This window comes from Lepidochelys kempii, chromosome 4 (assembly GCF_965140265.1).
Source record: "Lepidochelys kempii isolate rLepKem1 chromosome 4, rLepKem1.hap2, whole genome shotgun sequence".
NCBI classification, from domain to species: Eukaryota; Metazoa; Chordata; order Testudines; family Cheloniidae; genus Lepidochelys; species Lepidochelys kempii.
In genome coordinates this window covers 2,657,333-2,678,962 of record NC_133259.1, presented here as the reverse complement: position 1 = coordinate 2,678,962, position 21,630 = coordinate 2,657,333, and positions in this window count along the sequence as shown.

Below are 21,630 nucleotides of genomic sequence, written 5' to 3'. Positions count from 1 at the left end.
TTTTATTCTATCACAATTAACAAGAGAGGGCCTGTGGAAAAGGCAGTATGTGATCAGAGAAGAGGTGATTGAGGTAATACCTTGTAATTGAACCAACTCCCCGCTTATCTACTCAGCAAAGGAAGCTGGGCCGATAATTACATCAACCACCTTGGCTCTATAATATCCTGGGTCCAGCACGGCCTCAACAAAACTACAAAGAAGTATGTGATCATAGAGTTAAAGACGATATACCACAAGCATGCTAAATTAGCGTAACTTGGACAAGCTTAATTCTGTCATCTCCTGAGTTCTTGACATGTTCTCAGGTTCTCAGGTTCATCAGGTGCCTGAGGTAACAAAAATGCCAAAGAATGTCCTGTTCAGTCCCTGCAGCAGTAGGCAAAGAATTCTATCTGAGCATACGCAAAATGAGATTTTTTTTCCAGAAACCAAAACTTGGCCAGATTAGGGCAAATTTACAAGGAGATAGGAAAACACATATATTTGGCACCAAGGCATCCTGACTGCCCCACTGCCAAAGGTCATGTCTCTCTTTCAAAGTAAGGACGAGCTAGAACTTTCCAACGAAATCTTTGAGAGATTTATTGAAAAAAAGTGGACAAAACTTATTTCATTTTCTATAGTAATTTCAAGAGACATTTTATCTGAGACACATTTTAGCTGTAGCTTCCCACAAATTATTCAGCCTGCGCTAGATTCTCAATATGGAAAAGTTTAACTTTGGCAAAGTTTAAGCAGTTAACAGCGTCTTTTAATGGAAAGTTTCAAGTTCATAGCGGAGCTCTGAGCAGTCATACTGCTCCCTTACATACAATGCAACTGTCCCACCTTTTCTGCCCTGCCTGTCCTTCCTGAATAGTTTATATCCATCCATGACAGTACTCCACTCATGTGAGTTACCCCACCAAGTGTCTGTCATTCCAATCACATCATAATTCCTTGACTGTGCCAAGAGTTCCAGTTCTCCCTGCTTCTTTCCCAGGCTTCTTGCCTTTGTCTATAGGCACTTGAGATAACTCGCTGATCGTTCCCCTTTCTCAGACTAACGTATGAAAAAACAACATAAAATATTTGTTCCTAATCGAATTGTGATGTGATTCCTCTTAAGTTTCTGAGTCAAACATTCATTCCTCAACTGAAAGTAGGAGTTTATAATGATTTATAGAAAATCTATAACAAAGCTAATGTGACTTGGATATATGCCGAGTTGCCCGTCTGCATATGTAATTACCCTAATTGCACATGCAAATCAGGCAATTCTGGGCCCAAACAGGCTTCTTGACATTGAAACCATTGCAAGTACATGTATACACGTTGTGAGATGCATAGGAGATGGTCATATCCCACCCTTGCTTTCACATTTAGCCTTTAATGCATAATTAATTTTGTTACTAAATTGTTTTAGAAAATCCTGGTGTTTTTAATCGCAGAAATGCTCTTCAGATGAGTGCATTGATTTTGTCTTCATTCGTTATCTTGATGAAATTGCCCACGTTACTAAGAAACTCTGAACTGTGCAATGGTACTAATTAACCATATAGTCATCTAACTGAAATACTGAGTTCTAACTAAAGATTATTAAGTCCATTTTAGTATATGTAACATAGTCAATGTAGCAAGACAGAAATTAAATCATCCATCTATGTTATTCTAGAAAATCCCATTACATGATGTAGTGGCTTTAATAGAGCTACTCTTTCTAGTTTGGACTCTAGCCCAGTCAATCTAATGAATCATTTGCGCTGTGCTCTTTATGTTAGCGATGATAAGAAAAATCTTAACTTCTTTACAACTTTAAAAAATATTCCCCAAACAGTTTATCTGAAAAGAAAAACAGTGATCTGATTACTAGGGTTTTTTTGGCTGAGGGGTTACAAATGGGAAAGAATTTCTTTTTCTAGTCTCCGTAGCTCTCTGCCTCTTTTTCATACCTTAAAGCACAAGTTAAAGTCCTAGTTGACAAGAGGGAACCACATCTGAATCCAGTATTCAAGATGTGGACGTACCATAGATTTATATAAGGGCTATAAGATATTCTCCATCTTATTCCCTATAGCTTTTTAAATGATTCCTAAATATTTAGTTGTACCTAAATTAGCCCCCATCATATTGAATGTATCTTTGGGTTATTTTTTTCCAATGTTCATTACTTTACATTTATCCACATTCAATTTAATTTGCTATTTTCTTGCCCATTCACTTAGTTTTGTGTTCGTTTGAAGTTCTTCACAGACTGCTTTGCTCTTAACTATCTTGAGCAGTTTAGTAGGATCTGCAAACTTTGCAACCTCGCTGTTTATCCCTGTCTTCAGATCACTTATGAATAGGTTGAATAGGATTGGTCCTCGAACTGACCCTTGGGGAACATCACTAGTTACCCCTCTCCATTCTGAAAATTTACCATTTATTGCTACCCTTTGTTCCCTGTCTTCTTACAATTTCTCAGTGTTATCTTTCCTCTTATCCCATGACAACTTAACGAGCCTTTGGTGAGGGAAGTTGTCAAAGGTTTTCTGGAAATCTAAGTACACCATGGCGAGCTGGTCCCCTAGTCCACAAGTTTGTTGACTCACCCCCCCCCCAAAGAACTCTAATAGATTAGCAAGACATGATCGCCCTTTACAGAAACCATGTTGAGTTTTGTATAACAATTTATGTTCTTCTATGTGTCTGAAAATTTCATTCTTTACTATTGTTTCAACTAGTTTTACCTGTACTAATGTTAGACTTACTGGTCTGTATTTGCCAGGATCACCTCTAGAGCCCTTGTTAAATATTGGTGTTACATTAGCTATCTTCCAGTCATTGGATACAGAAGCTGATTTAAGGGACAGGTTACAGGTGTAGTTAAGAGTTCTGCAATATCACATTTGCCTTCATTCAGTAAGCTTGGGTTCTCTATTCTATGAGTAGAGCGGGACAAAATTTTTAGATGAATTGTTCATTTGTTGAAAACTGTAAATAAGGTTTGAGCAATTTTTTTTAATTTAGATCAGAATCAGAAAATAATTTTTTGCTTTAAAAAGTTGAAATATTTTTGAAATAAAATGTTTCTATTTTTCGTTTTGTAACTATATTTTATTTCAAAATTTAGCTATTTTTATTTTAAAAATATGCAAAACAAACAGCAAAGAAAACTTGAGGGCAGGGCATAAAAACACCCTAAAATTGAAATTAAAAATATTGAAATAAAATCATTTTGGGTTGAACGAATTGAATAATAACCATTTTTTTCGACCACCTCCAGGTTTGATCTTCCTGCAAGCATCACTGCGCAAGGTTCCCTAGCTTGTGTTATGCCAGAGGTCATATTAGATAATCATAAGAGTCACTTTCTTAAATCTGGAGAAGGAGTGGACTTGAGAGAAATTTGTGGACAGTACAAACACAGGCCACAGCTATGCTATTTGACTCATTATATCAGTATACTATTCAAAGAGTCTTTCTGCATTATTCAACTTTCCCACTGCTGACAACAGTGGATGCATCTGGATTGGTAAGGAGCAATATTTGGCTGTAGACAAGGGGAAACTGGAGATTTTTTTTAATGTGGGTTCCGAGAGAGCACTGAAAATGATCTTTATTAGCAGCTAAAATGTCTTCAGCAGGTGGCAGCTGATGAAAGCACAGGAGAGAATATTTGTAGTGGAGAGAAAGCAAAACTGAAGGAGAACTGAGGACAAAAGGGTGTAATAAGCCTGCACCTGGATAATAGTGAGGCCAAGAATCCAAAGAGGAATTGGACATTTTTATGAATACAATCTTATCTAGACCAATATTAGTTAATCCTTATAATTTTTGGGGGAAAGATTATACTAATGGATGAAAGCCAAGGTCTGTCCATGAAGGATTAGGATAAAATTTTGTGGACATTTTTTTCGGCCTACCGTGGGTTTCTTGCATCTTTCTCTGATGGCTCTTATAGGGCAAAAAGAATAAAAAAGAGCCCCCGCTCCCCTTCCCCGCATGCTCCAGATTAGTCAAGGATAATCATAGAAGACAGAGATTCAAATCTGTAATTTGCACTGTTCAGTACGGGACTTGACTGTTGGTTTCTCAATAATGGATATTGGACGTTCTTGACTGGCTTGCGCTCGCTCCCTCACACTTTCTTTTTTGTACAGCATTCCATCCTGGCCCCGAGAAAATTTTCATTGAAAATTTTTGTGCAGTGCCACAAAAAGTTTCACTTCCCATAAATCAGCATTTATCTGATGAAGAATTCCTTGATTTTACGGAAAATGGAGCCAATATGAGTAGGAGGATAAACAAGGATCGGAAGACCTGAGCAAATAGGTGGCATTTTATGCACCTGCACATTATTCCCTAACACAGTAATCATAAAAAGAAATGGAGAACTTGTGACACCTTTGAGATGGACAAATTTGTTTGAGAATACGCTTCCATAAGCTACATCGCATATATGCAGTGGAAAACATAGTGGGGAGATTTTATAAATACAGATAAAATGAAACAATGCGTGTCACCATGCAAACCGTAAAGAGTGTGATCAAGTAAGGTGAGCTATTACCATCAGGAGAGGGGAAAAAGCCTTTGTGTCCCCAGAATACATATGTGGACACAGTTGGGAACAGGCTTTGTTGCAAGGATAGGTTCCTGGGTTAGTGGTTCTGTTGTGTGGTGTGTGGTTGCTGGTGAGTATTTGCTTCAGGTTGCGGGTCATCCTTCAGGATAGGTGCGATCAAGATCACCCTTGATGATGCGATGGAGAGGTTTTAGTCGGGGCGGGGGGGCGGGGGGGGCTGAAGGTGATGGCTAGTGGCGTTCTGTTATTTTCTTTGTTGGGCCTGTGCTGTACTGGGTAACCTCTGGGTACTCTTCTGGCTCATAAACTGTAGTGTTTGTTTACTCTAGATCCATTCACCATCCTATGCATTAATTGTAATGGACAAATATACACAAGAAGCACATGTCTTAACACCTTATTCTGATTACTGAAATAAGTTTCAGAGTATCAGCCGTGTTAGTCTGTATCCGCAAAAAGAAAAGGAGGACTTGTGGCACCTTAGAGACTAACCAATTTATTTGAGCACAAGCTTTCTTGAGCTACAGCTCACTTCATCGGATGCAACATGAAAGCTTATGCTCAAATAAATTGGTTACTCTCTAACGTGCCTAAGTACTCCTTTTCTTTTTGCGAATACAGACTAACAGGGCTGTTACTCTGAAACTTGTCTTCTGGCTCTGTCAATCTGTTTCTTCATGTCAGCAGGTGGGTACAGTAGTTGTAAGAACACTTGATAGACATCTTGTAGGTGTTTGCCTCTGTCTGAGGGGTTAGAGCAAATACGGTTGTATCGTAGAGCTTGGCTTGTTTATAGTTGACCAACTTCCCATTATTCTGCAGTAGACAGAAGGACAATATGGCTCCTGGAGTGGCGCAAATGTTGATGAGCTCATGACTCAAATCTACTAGTGCTTATGCCATAAGTATGTAAATATTCCACGAAATTCTGGCGGTGAAACTTCACAATCTAAAATTAAGGTGCGAGTATGATGGAGCTGCAAATTGCTTCACCAGAGCAGAAGGTGCTCTGATTATATCAAACAGCAAACGTCTCACACTGCTTTGAAGCAAGTTGCAAATTATACCACATTCACGCAATCCTGGAAAGAAACCACTACAATTTACTCCGATGCAATAGCAAGTTCTGATCAAGCTAAATTACAAGACTTTGGCAATTACAGGGAATATGTAGCAATTTTCTTTCCCTGGGATCATATCAATCCAGTAGATTACTCCCAGCTCGCCAATGAAATCAGCTCTCATGATGTACGAAATATATTTTGAATGAACCTGCTCAACATATAGCTGTTGTTAGCCCAATGGAATAATTTTAATCTCTTACTCTGGAGGAATATTAATGCCATTTCATTGATACGCTCCCTAATTTTCCTTACCAGCCAGTTCCCTCCATCTTAAACTTTGAAAGTTATTTAAGCAAGAAAATATGACAGGGACGTTCTTATCACTCATTAACACAGAGGAGAGGGCTGAAAGAAATTTCTGTATCACAGTTTGTGGGGCTGGGCTACAACAATAGGGCCTTATTGGTCCTTTGGTCCACTGCAGAAATCCCACTGCTGCGTGGTCAAGGCTAAGTCTGGTACTTCGATGCAACAGGAGGTACATCGCAAGGAGTCGAAATATTAATACTGGCCACTTCAGGCTTCTATTAAACTGCCAAGGTAACAGCTTTTCTCTGACCTTGGATGGGTAGAGGCTGCCACCACCCAAGTTCAGAATCCCTCTGAGAGAGCAGGAGGGCTCAAGTGGGAATATCTCCCTGTGCCTCAAGCACTTTCATCCCCTCCCTATGGGGAACAGCTGAGCAAGAAAGAAAAAGGGAAATCACTGTTGTCACACGCTAATTAAACAACATATGCACAAAAATATTAAGACACAAAAATCCAATTCTGAGAATGTTATTAATAAAAAAAGGAAAGATAATACATCTGGAAACTCAGAATATTGCTAGATTTTAAAAGTTCAATTACAAGAATAGCTATCTTGAGGTTCAGTTTCCAGATTACAAGCTAAAGAAAAGAACCTCGGGTTTGTTCAGACGAGTCCAGAATCCATAAAGAAATAAAAGGCATAAAGTTAATTGCATCTTCATAGACATTTTCTGATCTACCTACATATCTGGGGTTTTTAATGTGTCGATTCTATATATACTACTGATGATTTTGCACACCTGGCTCAAGGTGATCACAGAATAACTCTCCATATCTCTCTCCCAAAGAACAACAACAGACAGTTTCCGGCCAGGTGCCAAACCAGTTTGTTTCACCTTTGCAGGTAGAGCAATGAGAGAACAGCTACTAAAAGAGATTTTTTTAAGAGGAGTCCCCCTCCTTCATTTAACCACAAATGTTAAAACAGACTCTTTCAGCAGTAGCTAATATTTTACTTAGGAAAATAATTGTTGCATTAGTCGGCATTTAGTGGAAAATATGAAACCATCTCCTTTAGGATCATCAGTGTTTCTGGACTTCGTTTCAGCTTATCAGCTTATCAGCTTCCTGCAGACGAAGCAGGAATGTTTCAGTAACTAGAAAGGTACTGACAACTGTAAACAATTGATAAGCTTATGTGGTCAATGCCTGCCCAGTATCTCAGTTCTTAGAACACTTCTAACCCTCCTTTCACTACTCACCCAAACCACTCATCCCTACCTCCCACCCCACTCCGCCTCCTTCGCTCTATATGTATGTACTCTTGTTATTTTTACTTTTTTTCTTCACTTCTGACAGACTGTCTTTGTATGTACAGATAAATCAAAATGAATTGATAAGATAATGTATATAACTGGCCACTATGGCATCGTATCTTCGAAGCTGCTTGTCAGTCTTCCCAGTACAGTCTTCCCGCTTCAATATTGTCTATGCTTGCCTGAGGCTTGGGGAAAATAATCTTTTTGCCGAACAGTTTTGGCGCAGTGAGCGGGGTGTGATCGGCAATCCCTGGAGAGTTTCTCATAAGCAGAGATAGAAGTAAGTACCTTTTTATTTACCACCTTTAGCGAGCACCTTGGTTCGGGACTCCCCGAGGGACCCCTCTGAACCCCCTTTAGATGCGAACCCCATCTAGGACGCACATGCAATAGGACTGAAGGGGACTGTGTTTGAGGCTAAGATTGTTGGGGTGCAGGGATCGCTGGAGTGGAAGTTTGCACTGCCAGGTACTGAGCACCACGGCGTGTGCTGCAGTGGAAAGAGGACAAGGCTGTGCTCAGTCTGGCTCCCCTGGAGAGCCACTGAAATTGGTTTCAGAAACCTGTCTTATGAATTGCCCCAGAATGGGTCAACGGTACTCTGCACGGGGGAGGGGTGAAGAGACTCTTGCTGTGCACCAGGGTGCACGTAACATAGCTAGTAAAGCAGGGCTACTCATTGATTAGCCCCGGGAAACATCTGTGATGCCGTCGACGGGCGAGAGATACATTGATTTTATAAAAGGGAAAGATTAGACGGTTCAAAAGACAGCTGGAATGAAGGTATTGAGTACAATGAATAGCGAGTTGAGGTGGTCTGGTCAGACTAAAGGAAGATTCGCGAAAGGGCTCGTAAGAATATTTTGCGATATAAAACAAAATTAGAAGACTTGGAAAAACTCTAAAAATCTCTTACTTCAGACAATCAAAAGGCAGATTTTAAACACAAGCTAAATCAGCTTGAAGCAGAAAACAAGGCTCTAAAAGCAAAACTGCGTTTCGTTTTCTTGCTAGCATAAAATCCAATCACCACAGTCGAAGAGCAGTTTTTTCCTGCCTTTCAAGATCTCTGGACTGTAACTGGATATTTAGCTTCAAGGGATGTGGAAATACAAGTATAGGATCCCTGCACCCAATTTCGGGATGCAAGGTCATACAATTCTTGGGTCAAAGGTCAAACTCTCCAAGCCGGTAGACATACGCTCTTATTTTCTGACTATAATTGATGTAGCCATATAGGATTTTTTACAAAATCAGGGTGAAAACCTCAGATGCTATAGTCAGTCAGGCTAGGTCACATTGCCGAAGGTAATCCTTGTAATATGCTGGCTCGTTATCTGTTTAACATTGCAAATGTATTAAATGTATGCCTGGTATTTCCCCCTCCAGACCCTTCCTCCCTCACCCTTGTCCACATTGTGCATCTAATTGTGCTAATCCAACTAATAGTAGCCGCTCTACTTCCTCCAGACTTCAACTGCAATTTCCTTCCTATGCAGCCTTCTGTCATTCTTACACGTGTGTTTACGTCTTTCCATTTCAAGTCTATTGAATATGTGGCAAATAATATCGTGTATAAAGTAGGGCTGTCTGGATACCTGACACCGTGCTCTGACAATGCTACACGGATGAGAACTCGGACTCTTGCACAGAAACGAACAGGGACATAGTGTATTCGTGGTCTACCCTTCGTCCTTTAACTTGGTCGCTTTCCTCTTGCAGACGGTGAAGCGGCTGCAGAAGTTTCTGCTTCCCAGTAGTGTTTCATCACCACTGCATCTTATTACATGTAGGGACCATTAGAGTGCCAGGTAACCACTTCAGTGTGCCTGAAAATTACTGATTTATTTACTCTAGGTGATATGCACCTCCCCGGCCATGTGTTCACTGCACTGACAAATGATCCTCGGTGGTACTTTAAGGTATATGTGGACAATGCACCGGTTCAACAAGCCAAGGATCTACTTCTCAAAGTGATCCTGGCTGCTGCATCTGCGTTTACTACCGTTGTATAACCACGTCACCAAAGATCGCATTCAAAGTCCAGCTGTCCAGTCAAACCACCCCAGTGGACCCCAGTGGACAACTGTCGGACTAAGACGCTGCTCTCACTTCTATATTTGTGTTACTAGCCTCTCTTGTCATGTGTGGGTATTTTAGATACATGCTTAAATGGCTTATTTTTTTTCTACCTTTACCTCCGTTCCCAATTTCCCCTCTCCCCCTCCCACACCGTTAAGCAACCCTAAAACAGATCATGCATATTAAAGTATTGACTTTATCTCACTTAATAGTTTGATTTGTCCAAAGGAGGGAATTGTCAGGAAAGATTTGAAATATAGCTAATACCTAAGACAGAAACAGTAGACCAAGCAGGATTGTTTGGAAATCCAATGGAGTTATTCTGGTGTAAAATACCGTACATTAGATTAGAATCAATCCCATAATGTTCCTTCCAGCTTGGAGTGCTTAGCAGTAACTCGAGGATAGCTCTCAGCTCATCTTCTGATGGCAACACATTGTAAATATAATGCAAGCTTTCAGCTTATGTTAGTGCAATAATGGCCCAGCTCCACTTGTCAGAGGAATATTTGTTTCAATACAACATATCTAAGATCTTCCGGTCAGGGGTTAGATCTGGATATAATTTTGCACATTAAAACAATAGTGCCAGGAAATCTGGCTTTTTCGAAAATGGATTTTTTTATTAATATTATTAATATTTATTAATATTACTTATATTTTTTAAGTCTCCAATTTTTGGGTTATTCAAAAATTGTCAATGGAAATTTTAAGTTGTAAAAAAATCAGTTAGTTGACTGTCGAAGAAATTGTTGGTTTTTTTTCCTTTTTCAGGTTACTGATTGTTGTAGTGTGACGTTAGAACTTTTGATTGTTCGGCTCAGCCACATGGTAGGACTTTTTTCCCAAAACAGGTAAATTTTGAAAAAGAAATTGTGTGATTTGAAAGTGAAAAATTCCATTGGAAAAAAACCCATGAAAATATGAAAAAGAAAAACAAGTATCATGCAAATGTGATTTCAAGATCACCAATATTGCAGTTGATCCTTCCCTCCTCCATTTTTGACCAGTTCTGAATTGGATTTAGTCGTGACTGTGATCAAACCAATTTTAAAGTCTTAGTTGGCCTGAACCAACTGTTTGGCTCTTCTCGCTCTTAGAATGAATCATCAGGGAACAATGTAATATTGTCTGTGATGAGTTGTTTGACATATGCATCCCCCATAACTATTTATACCCTGTGCAAGTTTATTAAAGATTAATGACTTAGTTATAATTCCTCATGTAAATCACTCCCCACTGCCCTGTACTCAACACTTCAAAGCTTCCTAGGAATGCATTAGCCAACTGGACAACCATATATATCGCAAAGAATCTGGATCGTATCCTCAACACAGAATGAGTTCATTTGGATTTCCTTGCAATCCTCCTTATTTATTACTATCCAAGATTTTCAGATGCTCAAGACCAGAAGGGACCATTAGACTGCCTTCCTGTGTAACACCAGGCAGAAAGAATCCTGCAGTGACCCTTGCATGGAACTCCCATAACATAGTGCCAGTAGCAACTTTCACCAACTCTCTGTGCATTGGTCCTAATAACCACGCAGAGGAAGCCCAATAGTAACTCTGCTGCACTTGGTGGAGCAGCTGTTTGCTATGGGCTAATTCTATCCCCAGTCTCCATACTGGTGTTAAAAGCCAGTCTTGGTGCACAGGAGCTGCCCCAGGGCCTGAGAGTGAAGGAGTTAAGCCCATTCTCGCCTCACCAAGCTGCACATCCTCGTGCCCACACCCCTTTGCACCTGCTCTGCACGGTGGATAGCCAGTAGATACGGGTGAGCGTACATTATCATCTCCAGCCTTAGTCTTTCTCTCAGCCCGGGAGGGCCCCATCCCGCAAACCTGGTTATGTGACCAGGCCCTAAAGGGTTTGTGTAGCAAGTGTGCACTACTTTTGCCGTCCCCCAACCCTGAGGTTTTAAATCCATGCCAGGACTTTGCCAAGTACCCATGCACCTTGTACCATTGGAACTTATCAGCTCAGAACCTTCATACCTCTCCTACATCTGTCAGGGCAGCTGCTTGATTTAGTCGAGTATATTACCTTTCTCTGAGAGCTGCCTGGCAGAACTGCAGCTTAAGCTAAAATCAGTAAGGAAAATAACATTTCCTCTCTGTGTGCTCAAGCTGAGGAATTCCCTTCTTTTGAAGAGAAACTCACCTTGGGCTACTTAGGTTTGGAGTTAGGGTTTTTCTGTATAAAACTTATTAGTACTATAAGGCTTGTTAGTTTTCGATGTGCTTTTTCAAAACAAGCCTTTCAACTCTAAACTTGTACCTGCTGGTAGTTTTCGGTGTATGTTCAGGTTCTGAATTTTGATTTTAATGCCTGTTTGACCCATTGTGAAGCTCTTTGAAATGGATCTTTCTCTGAGACAATATGAACTATGATTTATGCTTGGGGGGCAGCACAGAGGCCTGTCTACCACTTACATGCCGCTTTGAAATCAAACACTTACACAAATATATAATTCCAACTGTGGAATGGAGACCGGGACTGATTATTTGCAATTAGCATACATGAGCACTGGTCCATCTTGCCAGCCTGAGAAGAGCACAGAACTTTTCACATAAATGAATTTATGAATGAAGGAAGCTCTGTTGCACTAAAATTATTGTGATTATGAGCAATGCCCGTTCGTTTCAGCCTTCTAAATGTACCGAAAACTTAGTGAGGTGAATAACAAAGAAAAACGTTGTTGCATAGGGGGTGCGTCTCTTGTTTTTCGAAGAAACATTTAACTGGCCAAATTTGCAAATGGCTTCTTTTTATGTGCAGTGCAAACTTGACATATGCGTACAAACAGGGTTTGCACACGAAGTGGACATGTCATTGTGCAATCACTCTGGACCAGATTGTTATCTCCTTACTTCCAATGCATAGTATGGTAGTCCATGAGTATTCCACTGACTTCAATGTATTGCACCGAGTCACAGATACGGTCAGACTGATAATCCTAGAATAGTGCTTTTGAGTAAGGTTCTACTCAGTGTAACAGTATCAGAATCCAGGCCAATATTTGCAAATCTAGGTATAGAGCAGTGGGTTTTTTTGTGCAAATTCTGCGCGTACACACTCAGCAGCATCTATGGGTCTTATGAGCATAACACGTAAAAGTGATCAGAAACAATGGAATTAGCTAATAGTGCTACCAGCTGGCAAAATACACCATCAATAATAAATGCAGTGATGGAAAAGGTCTGCAGATAACATCACTTCTGGCTGTTAAGTTTGACTTTGCTACTTGTGGGTTCCTTCAGCTCCTTTCCCAGTATCCGACAAGCCACAAATTATATCATCTGTTATGTGGCTTTATCTAGCTTGGATCAGGGCCCCTCTGTGCTAGGTGCTGTACGTGAGCTTACAAAACAAGATACAGACAGACACAGGCAGCACAAGGTGACAATGTTGGTTAGCGGGAAAGGCAGCAGTCTCAGCACACCAGCTGCCTCATGGTAGTGGACTTTTTTGTGGTCATCACAGTAAAGAAGAGTTGAAGGAGGACAGTGTGGCTTCTTTGCAGATGGGGAGAACCTCCCTGGGGTGAGGGGCAGCATGGCAGAAAACAGGAGGTGAAAGTCAACTTCTCGATAGTGATTAATAGGTGACAGGCAGCATGGGGATAGGCTGTGAAGCTCCATGCTTGTCACTGAAGACAAGTCTTAACCCCCTGTCCTTTGCATACCCTTCCTACCGTGACACTATCTTGTATCCCTAATGCAATACAGGGGAAAGCTGGACAGCATCAACCACCATAGAGATGACTCTTAAAAAATAATAATTATTAAATATGGTTTGGGTTTCACCACAAAGCGGAGGGCCACTTGGGATGGCACGATGTGTGGAGTACACAGGTAGCCGGCCTAGAGTTCTGCCCTCAGCACAGGAACAATTGAATTGAAAGCAGAACTACAAAAGGCAAGAGAAGATGGCTTCAGATCAGGAAAAGACCTGTGTTATGCCACCTCATCTCTGCTGAAGATGGCGGGAGCATCAGAATTGCAAACTGATGGAGGCCAGGGCTGTATTCTCGGCATGCTTCTACTGTGGAGCTAAAGGGAGAGCTGGCGCTAGACTGCTATTACAGAAGAAAGCAAACGAAGGGACGGGCTGATGTACCTGCTAACGGAAAAAGTGGAGCAAGTTTAGATCGGCTGAAAAGCTCTTCGATGGCTCAACTCCACGTTCTTGCAACTAAGAGTGAGAAAGCTGGGCAGGCCAAAAGGCCAGGCTTGTTTGAGCATTATTTTAGTCTTGTGCTACAAATGTGAAAACCAAAGGCAAGAAGTGGGAGTGTCTGACGCAGAAGGAATATCAAGGAAGTGGGTAAGTGAAGGTTGAAAGCTCCGGGGTATTTAAGAAATTAAATGCAGCTCCCCAAAGAGTGGCGTTTGGGACAGGAACAGGTGTATGAAGGTCTGCAGGAGTCATTGGGGTGCACGGTGGAGCAGGCAGAGTGGGGAGTATGTACGCACCTACATGCATGTGAGTGCATCATTTGGGAGCGCAGGAATGGACACAGCCTAGAGGCAGCTGTGGTGTTTCAAAGCAGATTTGTTGAAATGTGGAGTTTCCCAGAGGTAGATGTTATTGAACCTAGCCCAGGATGTGCACTGAGATCTCCCTTCATCACTGGCGAGCCCTGCATTGCAGGAGGAAGAACAAGCAATCACAGTTCTAGGCTTTCTGCCAGAGGTACAGTGCTCCAGAAGATCCCTAAAGGCAGAATCAGCACATTGTCCAGACGCCGTGGCTCTGCTTCCTTTGCAGCCAACACCGCCACATTTTGGGTAGCTGCTTCATCTCACAGAGGAGGAGTTTGTGGCAGTTTTCTTCTTTCACAACTTCCCCGCTGTCATGGCGGGAATATACCCCACAATGGAATGGCAACCAAGGCATGAACGCAAGAACTGCTGGCCAGCGCTGATGGGCAGCCTCACACAAGCTGGGAGAATAAAGGATCCAGGAAGCAGAAGGGCAGGGTGGCTGCCAGAGGGGCAAGCCAGCTGGGAACTGAAGCTCCTGGTTCAAAGTTGCTCCAGATCATGGACGACCAGATCGACAGGCTGGAGAAGGCCACGGAGCCCGGAGAGATAGGAAGGAGCACAGGGCCCAGCAGGAGGAGTTGTTGGGACCCTGCTTGCACCTGCCTGGTTGAAGGGCCCTGAGTTAGAAAGCAGTGGAGTGGGCAGACCTGGGCTCCCCATCAACCCCTTAGAAAGCACTTGAGGTTATAAGCCTCAAGACAATAATTTTTCCTTTTCCTTTTTTGGTTTGGTGAGAAAAAAATGAACAAAAAATCAGTTTTGCTTCACACCAAATGTTTTTCCAGATTTTTCAGTCAGCCCCCGAATGAATAATCAATTATTTCCTCAGAGCTAATTAAACTGCATCGAAGCTCAAATGGCCTGTTTTATCCCCTACAGTTTGTAAAGTGCACACTTATTGTCCAGCGTTAGGCTTGAGAACTGAGCCTGGGACCAGCTGGCTCCACCTCCCTAGTGAGCCACACAGGACTGGCAGCTGAATCTCAGCTGGCTTGCAGCAGAATCACCTGATTGGCCAGACTGCCCCGCTGGGTAGAAGGATCAGCAGACTGGGCCTTAAGCCCAGTAGCTGCTCCAAGCGTTTTCCCACTGCTGTGAGAGCTCCTGGGCCTGCTTGTTTCCAAGCCTGGGGTTCAGCACGGCTCCCGTTTTGCCTTCTCCAGATAACCCAGTCCTGACCCTGGGCTCTGACTCCTGACTCCTGCTCTTACTTGACCTATCTGCCCACATCCTGCTTACTGACTCTTACGCATTACAGGCTAAATTCAGATGGTTGTAACTCTATTGACTTCAATGGTGACACTGGCTTTTACACCTCATCTAAATTTTGCACAGTGTCATCAGTGGGATTGCATGGAGATGAGCCAGAGCTCAGTTTGACTGGACAAGTGAGCACCTCTAGACTTCAAACACATTGTATCTTGTATCTGCCAGGTGGCATTTTCAGTGGGGATAAATTTCATACTCTGAGCATGATCCTCTGAGGTGCAGAACACGCTCAGCTCTGACTGAGTTCAGTGGGAACAAAAGAAGCTCAGCCTCAAACAGGATCAGGCTCTGAATCAGACTTTAGGGCAAAATCCTAGTCCCACAGAAGTCAATGGAAGCTTTGCCATTGAATTCAATAGGGCTCAAATCTCACCCTTAGCGGTCTTTTTTAGATTCTCTTTTGTGCATATAATAAAATGGGTGTCCAGAATAGGAAATATTGTGTCTTTCTGCGAGGTCTGATAACTAAAAATGAGGCAAAGCAATCCCCTCTCTCTCTCTTTTAAATCACCTTTGGGTTTAGATGAAGCATGGAAAGTTTAATGACACAAGGAGACTTCTTTGAAAATGTACAGTCAGCTGAAGACAGAAGGTGATAAGGATAACTGTTTTGAGATTGTAACACTATTCACCAGTAATGGATGTTTTAGTACATATCTGTAAGACGAGCTGACAATACAAAGAAGTCAACTGCCAGCCCACTTACAAAAATGAAATAAGCATTAATCTCTAAGGATGCAAATAAACCAAACACAATACAGTTATCTTCTATACCACGCAAACATGAGAAAGACCCCCACTTATATACTGCATCCTCTTTTCTTTCACATTGCAAAATTTTCATATTGCACACAACTTAGGAAATTGTAAACAAGTCCATCATTATTGTAGGCAGAATAAATAAAACTGGATCATTAAACCCCAACCTTCTATGCTTTCTGACTCAGACTCAAGAACAAATCAAAGACCACAGGGTTCTCTTAGCAGGTTAATGGAAACCTTACCAACTGGTTTCACATCAGCAACAGTGAGATAAAATGAGCTATATGTGATAATTGTTTAAGAAAGTCTTTTCTCATTTTTGTTGTTTTCCTTTTATTGGAAATCAACAGAGCAAGTTATTTTAACTACTTCAAAGATTATTGTTTACTCTTTTGGTAAATAAAATCACCACTGCAGAATAGATATAGAGTTGCTGGTATTCCACCATTACTAGAGAGGACCAGGATGGGTTGTAATGGGATTCTTAAGAAAAGAGGGAACTTCCTGTCTAGTGAGTTCTCTATTTGTGGCTTAAAGCACGGCTGTCAGTGTTTATGTCCTCACACTACAGGGTGTCAAAAGTGCATGAATCTCTTTAAGGAGGAGTCAACTTGCAAAAAAACCTACCATCATACTGCAGAACCAAAACGACCTTCCCTGGTAGATGGCCTGTTCCTGGAAAGGACACACATGCATTACTGTAGTTCATTACTTCTCCATATATATTGACTTGGCTATACTTTCACAGATGTCATTGGCAAAGGTCATTCAGAAACTAAAGTTGATATTTGCAAGATAAGCTGATAATGGGTTTCAATTTACCTCTGAAACCTCCCTAGAATTTACACAGGCCTCTGACTTGAAACACTGTACGAGTAGTCCACATTATCCCCAGAGTAATAGGGAGCTGGGTAGAGCAGTGCATACCTTAAAAATACTTCTGCAAAAATCAGTGGATCCACAGAAAGCACTCCTTTTCGATTCTTTGTTTCTGAGTTCATTCGCTCTTGGCACTAAGAGGGACCGGATATCAATCCATGTCCTCCAAACCCTTCTGAACCAGTCTCTTGTATTACAGAAATTGTAAGAACAGCCAGGCAAGGTGTATTAGTTTATTTGTTTTCTCAACGTGTGAATTTTCCCTTTGCTAGAGGGAGGTTTATCCCTGTTTTGTTGTAACTTTGAAACTAAGGCTGGAGGGGGTTCTTCTTGTTTCGTGCAGCTTTTGTTACCCTGTAAAGTTATCTTCCAATCTGATTTTAGAGAGGGGATTTTTACCTTTTCTCCTTTTTTAATAAATAAAATTCTTCTTTTAAGAACGGAATGATTTTTTTTCACTGTCCAAAGATCCAGGGATTTGGGTCTGTGTTCACTTTGCAACCAATATCCATTCGTCTCAAGCCTCCCCAGGAAAGGGGGGGGGCGTAAGGACTTGGGGGGATATTTTGGGGGAACAGGAACTCTAAGTGGTCCTTTCCCTGATTCTTTGTCTAAATCACTTGGTGATCACTTGAACCCACCAAACGCGAGAAGGCTCTAGCTGATATAAAACACAGAATCTTGCCTGCCCAGCAACAGTCTGCTGTGAACATCCCCTTAGCACTGGCTTAGCACTTAGCACTGAGGACATGGATCACAGAATCAAGCGCTGGTATGCCAAGCTGTCCATGGAACTGTATCCAGCTTCTTGAGATATTGCCATCCCTCCACAACCCTTATCTCCAGCATTAACTACGTTCCACCAGAATCACAGAACTGTCCACCAGTGGTGGGAAGAACATGAGTTGCAGGAGACAGAACTGTCACAGGGGCTGCACTGGGAGATCCAGATCCTCAGCTGGTATAAACTGACTTCAGTGGAACTATGCTGATTGACTCCAACTCAGAAACTATCCCAGGACAAGGAATAGCCTCTTGAAGGAGATAAGAATGAACATGGACCTTGCCATGTTCAGAACTGTGGTCAAAGCTTTTTTTCACGTTAACTCTCCCTCCATCCATTCTTCACACATGTGCGAACAGTGCACATCCTGTGTCCCCCCCCCTCCCAACACAGGGTACCTTTACAGTACAGCTGGAGGTGTAATTTGCACTCGCTTTCATCAACCTAGTGCCTAAAAATAGCTTCTGTGGCCACAGCAGCATGGGAAATAGTTCCGGCTAGCCACCTGAGTACACTTCCATCCACTATGGGTACACAGCTATTTTTACAGCACTACCTTGAGCAATCTAGTGCGTGTACATCTACCTGAGTGGCAAATTACACCTCTAGACATACTCATACAGAAGGCTGTGCAATCACCTACATAGAGAGAATGGCAAGAGGGAAAACCACAAGCACTTTGGGGGACAAAAATCTAAGCTTGTTCTATTCTAAATGGACAAAATATGGCAGCTCTTACTCAGGCAAAACTCCCAGAGTTTAGACTTAGAGTGTAAATAATCAAATAGTAAATCAAATCACATGCACACTATATGAGTAAAAGGAGACTCTAATGTATTTAACACTATTTAGAGTATGTAAGTTAGTAAGACATATATTAAGCGGCACAATTCTTTAATCTTTGCTTGTGTTGATTAGTAGAAGCAATCCCACTGATTTAAATAAATTGGGCCTATTCTTAGAGCAAGGAGCTCTCAGTGTGATTAAGGGTGGCAGAATCTGGCTCTTCAGGATTTGCTTGTCACTAGTTAATACATAGGCAGACAGGACAATTCCTGCTTTGCACAGGGGAAGTATCCGAATCATCAGTATCTTGAAGTTAGTAGAGGTCTGGAGATTAAAATTAGCTCAGGATCCAATGTAACCTGCTGGCTGGCCAGTTTAATTCATGTAATTTCCAGCAGATGCAAATTTTTGTGGAATGGTTATGACCCAAGTACAAATGTCCCAAAGATATTTGTATGCAGCAGACACAGAGTTCCAATCTGGTAAATGTATCTGAAACCCTGGAAGTTAATGACAGGTTTCAGAGTAACAGCCGTGTTAGTCTGTATTCGCAAAAAGAAAAGGAGGACTTGTGGCACCTTAGAGACTAACCAATTTATTAGAGCATAAGCTTTCGTGAGCTACAGCTCACTTCCTCAGATGCATATCGTGGAAACTGCAGCAGGCTTTATATATACACAGAGAATATGAAACAATACCTATTCCCACCCCACTGTCCTGCTGGTAATAGCTTATCTAAAGTGATTTCCAGCACAAATCCAGGTTTTCTCACCCTCCACCACCCCACACAAATTCACTCTCCTGCTGGTGATAGCCCATCCAAAGTGACAACTCTTTACACAATGTGCATGACAATCAAGCTGGGCTATTTCCTGCACAAATCCAGGTTCTCACATCCCCCCCACCCCCATACACACACAAACTCACTCTCCTGCTGGTAATAGCTCATCCAAACTGACCACTGGAAGTTAATGTTGATGTATTAGCTTCATTACTTTTAATAATTTTTCAGAGGCTGTTTTCCTTCAGAAAGGGTCGCTGGAGAATAGTTGTATGCTTGATATTACTTGCTCGATACTGCACTGAGCCTAGAAGAAAGCAGACTGAGCCCTGTTACAGCAGACTGGAAACAACTCTCTGCTTTTTCATAGGGTTCATAGATATTAAGGCCAGAAGGGACCATTAGATCATAGTCTGATATCTGTAGCAGGCAGGCCATAGAATGTCACCCAGTTATTCCTATACTGAGCCCAGTAACTTGTATCTGGTGAAATCAGATCTTCCAGAACGGCATACAGCCTTTATCTGAAATGGAGATTGCATCACTCCCCTTGATAGATTGTTCCAGGGTTAATCTCCCTTGGAACAAACTACGAAGAAAATTGGCCCTATTGGAAGAGATATATTGATCAGATTAATATCATGGACCAAATCCTCAGCTGTAGTGCAACAGAGAAGATGGTGTGCAACGGTAACTTTAAGCCACCACTGGGTTTCCTTTGTTCTAAATCCAGTTGTGAAACAGGGTGGCTCCCAAGCTTAAATTAGAGTCACCTGAGTGCTATTCTAACTTGTGTTGGATACCAGTGACCCCCCAAGGGGTCAGTGAGAAATGAGTAGTGTATAGTGAGGCCCTCTACACAGAGATGAATGTACATTCAGGGGCCTATCTTCCCAAGGAAAAGGGCTAGAAACTTTAACTTTATAAAATGAAAGCTTGGGTATTTGGTAGGCATCTGAAGACAGCACAATGAGCCATAGCCACATTCCAAATTCCAGTCAATACGTCCCGCAACTGGAGTTGAATCAACCAAATCTTGTCAACATGGACTAGGTCTCACTTAGGGCAGCCCAGTAAATGCTCTTTTTCTCTCCCTTTCTTTCTGTTCTTTTGCTAAAAAGTAAATAAATAAAATTAGACGATGTTATGAACTCTGAACACCTCTATTTTTAAGTTGCCATAATTAGGGGAGCCCTTATCTGATTTACTTCGAATGTTGTGAAAATTCTACTCATCTAGATCTATAGATTTAGCCCTAGTTCTACACTACCAGTTTGGAAGCCTAAGATCGCTACAAGTGAATGCTACAAGGTTTGATTATGAAGATTGGGAAGGTTGCCAAAGAATGATCTGAGAATCTTTCTGGGTGCATACAGAAATGAATGTTTTTATGCTCATGCTAATTAACACTGCTTCATGGCTTTGTAAGCTTTTACCCAAATGGCAAGGTACTAATAAGTGGGGAAACAATTCTGTTTTGTGAAACATATTGAGGTTTCAAAAGCTGTTTTTGTTTTGGAACGAAAATTAGTCCTTTCAAACATTCTTGCAAGACAGGAGAGACTGTCTCTTTATAGATCAGTGGTTAGAGCGCCGGTCTGGGACACCGGTCTTCAGCTACTTGCTGGATCAGAGACAGATGGATTCTCTTTCGCTTGGTGCTAGGGCAGTGGAGGGCCAAAGTTGCTATTCTGTGTGATTGGGTTGATTGATTTAATCCTAGATTACGCTGAATCAGACAGAGCAGGTGTTTGAACTAGAGATGCCCTCACTGCAATCTAGTGACCTAACCACCAGGCTATGAAGATGCATTTTGTTTCAAAAATAAAAAACTATGGGCTATCCTCGAAAGATTGCAACATTTGACCTGCTCTGTTTTGAACTCTCTTGAACCAGCCACGTGAGTTTTAGCAACTGCTTAGATCAATGAATAAATTTAATCCTTAATGTGTTTAAAACAAAAGAAAAAGATCCCACCCATAACGCTTACAAAACACACAAAGCTAAGCAGAACAGGCTTCATATTATATATATAATTGAAAGTGTACTGTGCCAGGCTCAGGCCAGATGGCTACAGGACAGTGATCCTATTAGGATCTGGGAAGTGGGTGGGTAAAGCTAAAGGATCCCCCCAGCCTAAGAGGGGATCCACAGGACCTGGACACCAAATAAATACGGGGGACAACTAATGAAATAACAGGGATAGGAGTGTGGTCAAAGGGTCAAACGAAGCCGAGCAGAGAACCCCGGACAGCGCCCACTGCTCCTCAAAAGCATCAAGGGAGTCAGTGGACACTGCCCAGAGGAACTCTGCCCGGATACATGAATGGACGGAGGATAGGAAATAGGTCCCACAGTCACAGGAGACTCCATTGGCCAACCTCCTCACTCTGGTTTTATAGATGGCCACTTTAGCTAGGGCCAGGAGATACTATGACTTAGTGGGGTCACGGATAGGGAGTGCATAAATAAAAAGATGAGGGGAAAAGTGCAGCC